The 13254-nt window shown below is 33.3% G+C and overlaps 1 long non-coding RNA gene and 1 pseudogene across 1 annotated transcript; both read left to right on the forward strand.

Moving 5' to 3' along the window:
- The first annotated feature begins 4337 nt into the window (after nucleotides 1–4337).
- On the forward strand, nucleotides 4338–5412 carry LOC147920485 (uncharacterized). Its single transcript, XR_015590513.1, has 5 exons — nucleotides 4338–4409; nucleotides 4520–4584; nucleotides 4687–4785; nucleotides 4980–5052; nucleotides 5268–5412. It is a non-coding gene; the product is annotated as an uncharacterized LOC147920485 (long non-coding RNA).
- A 2916-nt stretch (nucleotides 5413–8328) lies between these two features.
- On the forward strand, nucleotides 8329–9558 carry LOC104767273 (putative F-box protein At3g24580 pseudogene; annotated as a pseudogene).
- Nucleotides 9559–13254: the final 3696 nt, after the last annotated feature.

Genomic DNA, 13254 nt, shown 5'->3' on the forward strand with positions numbered 1-13254 from the left:
TCATTCACTAGGTTGAAGTCTTTCGCATTGAGGTGTGACACAGGGAAACTGTGTAGAGGGAGTTTGCCACTCGATGTTTGCACACGCTGGAACTCAACATATCTGATGTTGAGTTCTGTTTTGAAGTTGAGGAAGGATTTTGAGAAGATGGAAGTTGAGGACAAGTTGTACTGTGATTATTTTGAGGAAGAGGATGAGAAAACAAAGGCTAAACGAGTTGGACCGCCGACTATAGTTCTACTTGGGAGGAAATTGCAAGGTTGGTCAAGTTTCTGAAAATCTTTTATAAGTGCACCTTGATATTCTCTGCCTCCAATTCAGTTAGTTCCACTGTCTGTTACAATGAGATTGTCGACATTGAGAGGAACCTGATGAGTAAGTGTACCAGTCCTGATGAGGAGATCAGAAAGCAAGCACATGTTATGAGGAATAAGTTTGACAAGTATTGGGATGGATTGAAAAACATGAATCCGTTAGTGATTGTGGCCAGTGTCTTTGACCCTCGAAACAAGATGAAATTTGCTTCTCTCTGCTTTGACCAGCTGTATGGTAAGGATACAATCGAGTCTAGACACCTCAATGCGAAAGTTTCATATGTTATGAAGAACTTGTATGAGCATTATAGTTACAAGCTGAGCACACCAGAAGCCATCTAAGACACCCCAGGTTCTCAGCCAGAGTCTACCGTCTTTGAGTTATCAGATGATGAAGATTGTGAGGGGAAACTTTCAATATTCGACAAGGTGGTTGGGTTGAAGACTTCTGCAGAACACTACAATGAGTTACAACAGTATCTAGCAGAGAAACCTGAGCCGCGAGTAGAGAATAGGTTGGGGATGCCTTATGATGTTCTCAGTTGGTGGAGACGTAATAGCCCAAAGTATCCAGTCTTGTCAGAAATGGCTAGAGATGTTCTAGCAATTCAAGCCTCATAGGTTGCTTCAGAATCAGCTTTTAATACAAGTGGATGGGTCTTGGATCCTTACAGAAGCTCTTTAACTCCTTACATGGTTGAGGTATTGTTGTGCACCCAACAATGGTTAAAGAGCTCGTATAAAGGAGAAGCAGCCATGGTAAACTTGGCCGAGATGTTGGAGGAAGTTGAATTCTTTGAGTCTCTTGGTAAGTTTAACTTCTCTCGGTTTAGTTATCCTAACAAATCTTTTGATATCTATAAGTTGTATTAATTTCTTGCATCTGTTTTATTGTGTAGATTCTCGAAATCCAACAGAAGTTATTCCATGATTCTTCATAGTATGACAGGTATGTTTGTGGTTCTTACTAAGTGTTCATATAAGTTTTGTTTTTGTTGTTGATTAACATTGTTTTTGTTATGATTTTCACAGGTAGGAAGCTGCATATTTTGTCCTTTTTGATGCGGAATGCAGCGTTAACAATGGATGGTATAGTACTGACTTTGAAGCTGCTCTTTTGACTACTTTTTGATGCAAAGTATCATGCTTTTGGTGATGGGTTGGTTTTTGGATGTAATGCTAGCTTAAACTTGATTTAAATGCTAGCTTAGCAGCTTCTCTAATGGTCTGTAATGGTATGTAATAATCTGTACTAGTAGCTTAAAGCCTTTAAACTTATTAACACAACTTTAAGCTACTAGTACATGAACTTAGCAGGTTGTATTTTGGTGTTTACTTCAGAAATTTTTTAATTCGGGTTAAATAACCCGAATTAGAAATTGTTTTCGGATGCAAAATTAAATCAGGTAACCGACCCGATTAACCCGATTACCGTTCGAACCAAACTGTATTTCAATTTAACTTCAATTTGGTAAAATTTTTAAAAGTCCGAATTAAAAAAAAAAAACTGAATAACCCGACCCGAACAACCTGTTTCCACCGAATGCCTAGGACTAGCAAAAACTAGTCTAAATCACTTGGGATGTAATTTGTTTCTTCTCTAGGTCGTATATATAATACTTTAACTCAAGTTCGAAGGGACATTTAATTCTCGTCACTATGATACTTGTAAGTTGACTTCTTCTTATTTTTATTTTTTCTCTCTCTACTCTTTTGAGTTTGTGATTTTACCTTTTTATCGTGGGTACTCTGAGAACATTGATCATTTTCTTGAAATGAGTGAACTAAGATATTTTCACCTCGATGACACATATCTCCTTGTCTTCATGGTCTACATTTGTTCATCACTTGTTCTTAGCATTTTTATACTTGTCTTTGTCTCTTAGAGTAGTATATGAGTCATCATGGTCTTTCTCCCTACTATAGATAGAGGTTATGCACATGAGACTAAGTGGTAGAAAAGAGAGAAGTGACTAGCTAGTTTTCTCTCCCACTAGTTTTCTCTCTCACGTTCATATATATATATATATATACACTCATCTCTCTAGTCTCTAGATCTCTCTTCATATATTTTATATATTTTGTTTGCGATGTTAATTATAACAGTTTTTGATGATATAATATTTGTAATATTGTTTTAGTTTGCATGTACGTTAGATTTTGTTTTATATGTTTTTTTTTGGTAAACTCATACTTCAAAGCAAATCATTGTCTGATCCTTAACTAAATTTCCATGACGATAGACTAATGCCAGTGACCACTCCACACTTTTGATACGGTTTTATTGTCTTTAGGCTGGGGTGGAAGTTGCACGAGGTTTGCTAGGGAAAGAAAACACTCTTCTGAAAAATATGCAACATATGGTCCTTTCCCTAACCCAAACAGTGGCTCGGCATTTCGTACAATATCATATCGATTGGTTAATGGTGACAAGATTTGGCTGAAGGGGAAACCTAAGGTTTGTGGTCCTTGGTTTGAAGGGGAGTATTATTGGGTACAAACCAACATCTCACATCGGAAGATTAGAAAAAGAAGTTTCTAATATAGAAGTCAAGTCCAAACCTACTTAGTATGAGATTTTTTGGGAAAAAACCCAATAACAAATCCTTGCGGGCTTTGCGATCTCAGCCCAAAGCGGACAATATCATACTAATAGGACTTGACTTGGGTTTAGAAAAACCCAACACTATCTCCATCAGACATATCACATAGAGGGTCAGAAAAAAAAATTTAAAAATTGAATAAATGAGAAAAGGTGTCTTTGCCCAAAACTATTAACACACAGAATGTACTGCTGTCTTTGTTTTGTTGGTTGGATAAATTAAAAAATAATTAAATAATAAAATAAAATTAAAAATATTATTAATTAATTCTCCTAACATCCAAATGGCTATATAACCAATGGAGTTGTCCTTAAAGCTTTTCCATTAGTTATTAGTTATGTTGTTGTATCTAAGAAAATATCACAATAACTTTTAAGTAAAAAATATTCGAAAAACATGAAAGAGAATTAGTAATAGCTTTTCTTTAAGAACGTATTAGATACTCACTAGAAACTCATTTGCGATAAATTAGTTGGGGAAATTTCAAAAATACCCTTTTTGCAATACTATTTTCAAAAATATCTTCTTTTTCAAATTTTACCAAAAAAACCACTAAAAATTTGCAAATTTTTAAAATTTGTGTGTAAGCTTATAAATATATACACAAATTATCTTTATATGTGTATAAATTATATATATATATTTTATAAATACAGTGTAAATACCTTTTTAAAAACTGTTGAAAAATCTTTAAAAAACTTTGTAAACCGTTTAAAAACCTTGAAAAATCTATAATAATAAAAAGTATGAGCTATAAGCTTCTTAAGCTGTCCACCTAGGATTTTAAACCACCGATAGATATTAGAAATCTCACTAATTAACATTTTTTAAATTTTCCAGAATTTTCAATATTAAGAATTATTTTAAACATCCTATCAGGATTTGACATGTCATTCATTAATATTTTTAAATTTCCAGAATTTTTTAGAAAAAGGAAAATTTTAAATTTTTGGAAATAAAAGAAATATGTACAATATCACACATCGGCTAGAAAATTTTTAGACAATGGTTCAGAACCATTATAAATAAGATTAATATGCTTTCAACAACGAATGAACAGGAAAGCTTGATTTATCAGGCGTCCCAGTTTAATAGTTTTATTCGGTTTGATCCAGTTTTTTATTTGATCAAACTAAAACATTAAAAAGTTTCAAAAAATATATTAGAATATTTCAAAATGTTTAAGAGTTTAAATATTATAAATATTGAAACTTTTGAAAGTTATAATATTGAAACTTTTGAAAAGGTTCAAATTTTATATTTCGAAACCTTTTAAAAATTTAAAATATTATAAATATTTATGTAATACATAAATTATCCTTTTTATTATATTGAATGGTATCTATGATATTGGATGACCTATATGATATGCCTATTTCTCTCATGACATCGAATTAAATTCATAAGCTTGTTAATTTTTTCTTGTTTTAGTGCACAACGCTGATTTGGGTGATAAGTCTAAGTCGCCTCAGCAATAGTTTTGTGTACAGAGGTATTGTAGATTGTTTCTCGAGGACATACATAGAATATGGATTATATAACTATGGTTTTTGTTTGCAACTACATCAGCGATTTTACTTACTTAAACTTGTTCTTATTTAGGTCAATGCAGATGGAAAGTATGAGCGGATAAGTGGAACAAGCCTTTGGTGGAGGCACAGTTTTAGGTCCTGGAAAGCTTTTAAGAAAACGCAAGAGATGACTTTTTAATTAACTCTATTCATGTTTGTAGTTTCCTCCTTGCATGAGTATTAATCTCTTAATTTCAGGTTTGATGAATTGCTTTGAGTTAAGTGAACATGAAAATAAGACAGAGTTATTGACATGCTTGTGGTGGGGATATCTACGGTGGAACAGATTCTTTAAAGGTAATTGATTAATTTTGGTTTGCTAAAGTTATTGATTAGATTCAAATATGTAAATTTCAAACCTTCTATTTTCATTATTACTTTTTTTGGGTAGATTGGTCTCTCCTCTACAAGTATCACTTCGAGCTTTGGGAAAGCAATTTCTGAATCATTTGTTTGTATTGCTAAGTGTAATGAGTTGTTTCATTCGCTAGGATCAAGATGGAGCACAGTTCAGAGGATACCAATACCAATCTCAAGGAGAAGGTCTTACCTCCTGTTGAGCAGGTACAACCTTTTCCATTCTCGCAATTGATTTGATGCAGTTTTTGATAACAACAATCAGGAAGATAAAAATTCTGAAGCTGCATCATGAGAATGTTATTCAGCGGAAAGACATTTGGTCCCTTTTTAGCTTGTTTCAAAATTTTGATGTTTTACATGTTTTTTTTCTCCGTTATGGATCTATCTGCATTTTCTTACTGTGTATTGACAACAATCAGATATATCTAGATTTGAAGCCAAAGCACAACTCCAGCAGAAGGATAGGGAAATTGCAGCTCAAATTTCAGGTAAGATGCTTTTTGCTTAGGCTTTTGATTGACATTAGATTATTTTCTCTTCCTACGAGAAGCTAAAAGAAGCCTTATGATCTTTGCAAAGCAACGATGCGCACAACTAGAAGAAGAAAAAAAGGTTTGAGGGAGAACCGTAGTGGTGGGAACAGCCAAACAGATGATGATGATTTGGTATTAATTCCTTACTCTTTATTGTTCCTTAATGGTTAACAATTATAATGTTCATTTCTGATATTGAATGTGTCTCGTATGTTTCTGCTCATGTATAGGTAACACTTACAATTTATAGTTTATTTATCTCTATGTGATTGCTATTTGCTTATAGGGTTAGTGGCATATTGTGGCTTCTCATGATTCTTTTGTTTCATATGAGCAGATACATATGGAGAGGATAACTAACATGTCTTTTTCATATATTCAAAGTGAACTAGTAGTTGTTCATTGGACTGTTTCAAGAAACGCTAAGTGAGCAGCTAAAAGAGAGGCTTTGCTACAAGTAAGAAAGGCTTGGATGGGTTACATGTACATGTCAAGTAGTGTTTCTATTCTTTTTGATGTTAGTTTTATTTTGTTTAAGACTTGGTGACACTTTGTTATGTAAGACTAATTTTGGTTAATGTAATTTATGTTATGTATGTTGATTATTTTATGAAATGTAAAAATATAAATCTAATTAAATAAATTTTGAAAAAAAATATTACAATAATAAACAAAATAGCATTAATTTTGTGATACCATAAATTATATTATAGCATTCGATTAGTGCTATGATATAGCTACGGTAGAAGCTCCTAACATAGCGTGTAAAATGACTTATAACATGATCTTAAAAAATTAAAAAAACATGATAACAAAGCATTTCGCTACTCCTATCGTAAAATACTCGACCATAGCATACGTATTCGGCGCTATCGTATGAGCGGTATCTACAATAACAATGACCTAATATAACGTTTGTAAAAAAGCTATGAATTACATATTATAGCATTTCTCTAATGCTATCAATGTTCATATTTGTTATAGTGTTCTTTAGCCAGAGTTACTTCAGCCATGGCCTCTTCCTCTAGGCTATGGTAAAGTTTTTTTTTCTTTATTAGAGTTTAGCTTCAAATGCAATTTATCTGCTTTCTCCTTCTCCTAAACGAAACGACCTAATTAGTATCTAACACTTGAAAAAAATTAATACAGCATTGAACACGTTGAGAACTTTGGGATTCATTACTACGACACATTGAGGTACTGGAGGAAGAACTTCTTAGAGACACAAAAGTAAGATAAACTACAAAAAACCTCTTTCCTCTGTTTTGCTTTTTAGGACTCAATATGTTTGTTCATTTGTTCAAGAAAAGTAACTATTATCTATCTGCACAGACAAGTCATGGATCTTGGATTCGAAGATAAATTCATAAGGACATGGGAGTACTATTTCGACTACTGTGCTGCTGGTTTCAAGACACTTACCCTGAAGAACTACCAGGTAACACAAACACTGGAGCATTCACAAAAACACTGGAGCATTTTAAGATTTGATTTGATTAACTATATGCATTTCTGTGATATTGCAGATAGTTTTCTCACGTTCACGGAACGTAGCTGCCTTCGGTGATGATGATCCATTCCGCAGCTCTCCTTTAACTCAGAAATAAAACAACATTAGATGAAATAGTTTCCAATCTGAACTACTTCTACTTCTGCTTTCATGAATGATTATGCAAAAGATGATAACCTGTAATGTGTGTGAACATCTACTCGAACTGTTATGGTGCAATGGTTCACTTCCATTAAAACCTTATGCTGTCCAAGTTTTGAGTACTATGATGTAATTCAAGATCTCTATGACAAGGTTACATCTAGGGTACATATGACTGCCATAAACTTTATTCAATCGATATTAAGCATGCATGAATCAGAACTTGATTACAATGTTTTAAGACAAAGATAGAAATGTTTTCTTGTTTTTATTTATGCATTGTTATTCAACATGAAACAGCTTTAACCTGGAGGCTGGAGTTGTCATAGAGTACATATAAACAAACACCATAGGAATTGCAATTTTACAACTTACTATGAGACATTCATGGAAACATAAAGCTTCTTAGATTCACATCATTCGCTTGTACTTCCCTTGAGGTTTGGCCTTGACAACATATTCTCCGTCCTCTGTAACAATAATCCCAAATCATTCATACATTCTGAATACTTATATTAAAAAAAGCATTATAAAATGCAACACTGACCTGCTCGGAATGCGATAGATACTTCCCCAGACCCCATCAAGTGTCACGACAACGCGATTGTTACCATCCACTCCTTTAACTTTGTCGACAGAGCAATAGAAGTCTATCGCTGGCATGGACAGACTTGTTCTAAAATTGCCTTTGAGAATCAATATTTACTCGTAAAATATTTGAAAACTCGTGTCCCATGGCCATGAACCATGCTTTAATACCATCTTTTTAATTCTCGATATGGTGATGGATAAATTGTAAATCCTTTGCCATTTTTTATATATATATATAGATCACTTTTTCTTATTAGAAAAGAGATTTTAATTATTTTTTTCCCATTTGAAAATTATTTTTTTTTCCACAAAAAAAAAAAAAACACAAAACCGCTCATGGACTTCAATCTTTTTTGAACAACCCATCCGGTTCACGATCTGAAACGTATTGTACACAAAGATTTTTTTTAAGGTCTAAAACGTATTGTACAAAAGTTTTAGAGATTCCATTCAAAATTTTAAAAATGAACTGTGTACTAAAAATACCTTTTTGTCTGAATTTAAAAATTCTCTAAATTTAACCATGTCTAACCCACGTTGGATCGGTTTTGGGCTTGTAAAGTCTAATTTGGGCATGGACCTAAAGCTAACAGTAACACGATCGGGTTGTGTTCTGTCGGTTATCACCGAATCTTTTCTTTATTTAATGCGTCTTCGATTGTCGCTCGATCTAATTTGCGTTAAATTGATCCTCGTTGAACGACGATGCTCAATCTTCCAAAGGATTTGGTGGAGGAGGTGCTCTCTAGGGTTCTAGTGACATCAATGAGAAAAGTCCGATTTGCTTTTAAAACTTGGAACACTTTATCCAAATGTAGGAAATTTGGAAAGTTGCACCTTGCAGTAGCGAAAGCAAAGAACGCAAAGAAGTCTATAGTGGTCTTGATGATGGATTTTAAGGTTTATTTGACGAGCATCAATCTTCACGACGACAAGGCTGAATCATCATCATGTATAGAGCATGAAGGTAAACTTATTAGCCTAGACAATTCATATGAAGTCCATGTATCTCAAGTCTTTCACTGTGACGGTTTGTTGTTATGCATCACCAAGGACCACACTAAGCTCGTGGTTTGGAACCCGTATTGGGGTCAAACCCATTGGATCGATCCCACACATACTTTCCCCAGATTGGACTTTTATTCGTATGCTCTTGGATACGACAATAGAAGCCGCAGCTACAAAATCTTGAGATTTATTGATGTATTTTGCCCCACTACCTTTATTGAGACCAATATCTACGACTTAAACTCTGCTTCATGGAGGGTACTTGATGTCTCTCCAGACGGGAAGGTAGATTATTATGACCGTGGAGTCTCTCTCAAGGGAAATACTTACTGGTTTGCTAAAGAGAAGCCTTCAGAAACAAGAGAAGAAGGTGTGGACGAGGAGGCTTTCTTGGTTTGTTTTGATTTCACAAGAGAGGTATTTGGGCCACTTTTGCCTCTTCCTTTTGAGTGGTTTGTTGAAGATACTGCCACTCTATCTAGTGTTAGAGAGGAGCAGTTTGCGGTTTTATTCCAGCGATGGGACACATCAATGTTGGAGATATGGATAACTACTAAGATTGAGCCCAACGCCGTTTCCTGGAGCACCAAGTGTTTCTTAGCTCTCAATATGAGACCACTTACTTTCTTTGGCTTTCTGTTTCCGGTCACAGCTGCGAGTTTCTTCATTGACGAGGAGGAGAAAGTCGCTGTGGTTTTTGATAAAGTCGTTCAAGATGAGAATTGTTATTATATAAACCCCACTCGCAACTTAGCTTACATCCTTGGAGTGGATGGATCCCTCAAAAAAGCGTCTCTTGGAGATTCTCAGTACAAACATTGTTATCCACTTGTGTGCTAGGGGTGTCAATCGGGCTGGCCTGGCCCGGCCCGGCCCAAAACCCGTAAAGCCCGCATATGTTTGAGCCCAGTCCGGTCCAGTCCGAAATATTTCCGAGCCTATATTTCAAAGCCCGAACCCGGCCCTAACAGGGCTACAGAACTTTTCGGGCTTTTTCGAACTTATCTTACAAATCAATAATTAAAACTTATAAGTCTTGAAAAGCAGTGTTTAAAGATGTACAATAAAACAAATCAATCAAAATTTTAATAACTCATCTATATTCACTACAACCAACTTAATTTAAAAGAAAAAGTTTCAAAATAAATAAAATTTTATACTTTAACCAAATAAAAACAATATATAATTCATATAAAATATCATAGATAAAAATTTTAAAAGTATTAAGCAAGGTTATTAAGTAAATATGAAAACTAAGATTAGAGTTTTAAACTTTATTTATAATAAATTATTAATCAAATATTGCAATCAAATAAAAATGTTAACAAAAAAGTACAAATAGATTTGTTAAAGGGCTTTTCAGGCTGGTCCGAGTCCGGTCGGGCTAAGCCCAAAAAACCCTATAGTCCAAACGGGCTGAGCCCGAAAGACCCGATTTTTTCTGGATATATATATTTAAGCCTGAGCCCGGTATTTTTCAGGGCCGGGTCAGGCCAGCCCGCGGGCTTTAGCCATAATTGACATGCCTATTGTGTGCTCTTAGGTTCCAAGTTTAGTGCAACTTAATTAGTAATCTATTTCTTGCATATTTACTAATTACTGGTTTGATTTAAATGTTCGTCGGTTTACCCTCTAATTATGTTACGACTGAAATACGAGATTATGATTGGTTCAATATGCGGATTTTAAAATTTTTAATTAAATTAATTAAAATTAAATATAAAATATATATATATATATATATATATTTTTGTTATAAGTAAAACCTATAAGTAAATATAGAAATTTTTATTTTAAAAAGAAATAGTTTATTTGTTTTTCCCTAATACATTAATTTGTATTTATATTATTTTAAATTTATTGTAACAATTATTACAATAATCTACTAAAGTTAAATTATTAATCACCAAAAAATTTGCAAAAATATTAACCATTATTATTATTATTGTCAAAACTCAAAAACCTGAATTCACGTCCACCTAAAATATGGGTTCACAATTTTTTTGACGAAATGTTTTACATAAATATCATCAGTCAAACCATATCTTATTAATATTTATGTAAAACTTACAATACTTTTTACCACTAAAAATGTGTTTTTACAACCCTATACATATTTTTACTATTAAAATATACTCTTTATACTACCTATAAAATGACTTTATGAACACATTAAACCAATTATATTTTTCAGACTTTTACTTTGAGATATGTACTTACTTTAACCACTAAAATGGGTGACTCAGAAAATCTATCACAAATTAATAGTTGATGACATAGTCATAAGAGAAATAAGATTATAAACAAATTTCGTGATTGCAATAAGTTATATGATCTACCCAATAAAGGTTGATTTTTTTTTTTTTAAATTGACATAAATACAAGAAAAAATAATTATAATGACCAACCCAATAAAGGTTGAATACCAATGTATCTGCTTACAATTAATGCAAATACTTTGGAAACAATTTAAAACATGTCTCTATACAATTTTACAGCTTCTAATGCTCATTAGTAAGACGAATTGCTTTAAATTGTAATAGATTTTTTTAGAGAGAACTTTGGGATTCATTACTACCACACGTTGAGGTGCTGGAGCCAGAACTTCTTAGAGAGACAAAAGTAAGATAAACTTCAAAAAAAGAAAAAACACTTTCCTCTGTATTGCTTTTCAGGACTCAGTATAATTTGTTCATTTGTTCAAGAAAAGTAACTATTATCTATCTGCACAGACAAGTCATGGATCTTGGATTCGACGATAAATTCATAAGGACACGGGAGTACTATTTCGACTACTGTGCAGCTATTTCGACTACTATTTCAAGACACTTACCCTTAGGAACTACCAGGTAACACAAACACGGGAGCATGAATCAGAAAAATAACCTTGTTTCTTACTTCAGTCTCATTTTAAGATTTAATTTGATTAACTATATGCATTTATGCAATATTGCAGATAGTTTTCTCACGTCCAGGGAACGTAGCTGCATTCGGTGATGATGATCCATTCCGCAGCTCTCCTTTAACTCAGAATAAACAATAATAGATGAAATAGTTCCCTATCTGAAGTACTACTACTACCATTTCTTGTTTCCCGGAGCATAAGTATTTGGACACTCGAAAAAGTTCTGCTTTCATGATTTATTATGCAAAAGATGATAACTAGAGCCGTGCCAAGGAGTTTTAGTGCCCTAGGCAAAAGAAAAATGTATAGTTTAGTTTTAAATTATTTTATAATAACTATCATAGAAAAATGTAATTTAGTGTTTAAGTATAAACTTAAGCAAAATAATTAATAAATAAATTGTTGACAATACAAATCAAATTAAACATAAATTATTTTGTAAAAACATGTATTTTTAGAATCTAAATAAGTATAAACAAAAATAAATGTTTTTCAAAATTTGATTAAAAAGAAGAAAAATGAATGTGGTGGGGAAAAACAAAAAACAAGCGCATGGACAATAAAAAATAAACCAAAATTTTAAGTAGAAACGTGAATAAACTATTCTATTGATGGGCATTTAAGGTGAAGAAAGAAAGAAATTAAAACTAAATTACATCATCACAACTCACAAGTAAGCAAAATAAAGTAATATATGTTTTATCTAAATTTTGATGCCGTAGGCGGCTTCATTTTATATCAAGTAGGCATGGCTCTGATGATAACCTGTAATGTGTGGGAACATCTACTCGAACTGTTATGGTGCTATGGTTCACTTCCATTAGGGCCCTGCAAAAACCTTATGCTGTCCAAGTTTTGAGTACTATGATGTAATTCAAGATCTTGTGTTACGTCTTGGGTACATATGACTGCCAGAAACTTTATTCAATCGTTATTAAGCACGAATCAGAACTTGATTACAATGTTTAAAGATGTTTTCTTGCTTTTATTTATGCACTGTTATTCAACTTGAAACAGGGAGGCTGGAGTTGCCATAGAGTACATATAAACAAACACCATAGGAATTGCAATGTTACAACTTACTATTAGACAATCATGGAAACAGCATGAAGGTAAACTTATTAGCCTAGACAATTCATATGAAGTCCATGTATCTAAAGTCTTTCACTGTGACGGTTTGTTGTTATGCATCACCAAGGACCACACTAAGCTCGTGGTTTGGAACCCGTATTGGGGTCAAACCCATTGGATCGATCCCACACATACTTTCCCCAGATTGGACTTTTATTCGTATGCTCTTGGATACGAAATAGAAGCCGCAGCTACAAAATCTTGAGATTTATTGATGTATTTTTCCCCACTACCTTTATTGAGACCAATATCTACGACTTAAACTCTGCTTCATGGAGGGTACTTGATGTCTCTCCAGACGAGAAGGTAGATCATTGTGACCGTGGAGTCTCTCTTGTTGATCTAGTGATAGTGATCGTCAAATAAAGAACAAGTAACAAAAGGGACTAGACAGAGGGCTTTTTATTAAGATAATCAAGGATCGGCAAAATTATAGCAATGTTACTAAAACTAGGTCGGCTAGTTACAAAACTTTATACTCGCTAATACAACTTAAGAACTTCGAATTAGAACCAGATAATCTTCTAAATCTTACTCCGCTTAACTCATGCCCTTGCTTACTCGGGGCTTTCTCCTATTTACAGTTG

This window comes from Camelina sativa, chromosome 19 (assembly GCF_030686135.1).
Source record: "Camelina sativa cultivar CO46 ecotype springtype chromosome 19, ASM3068613v1".
NCBI lineage: Eukaryota > Viridiplantae > Streptophyta > Magnoliopsida > Brassicales > Brassicaceae > Camelina > Camelina sativa.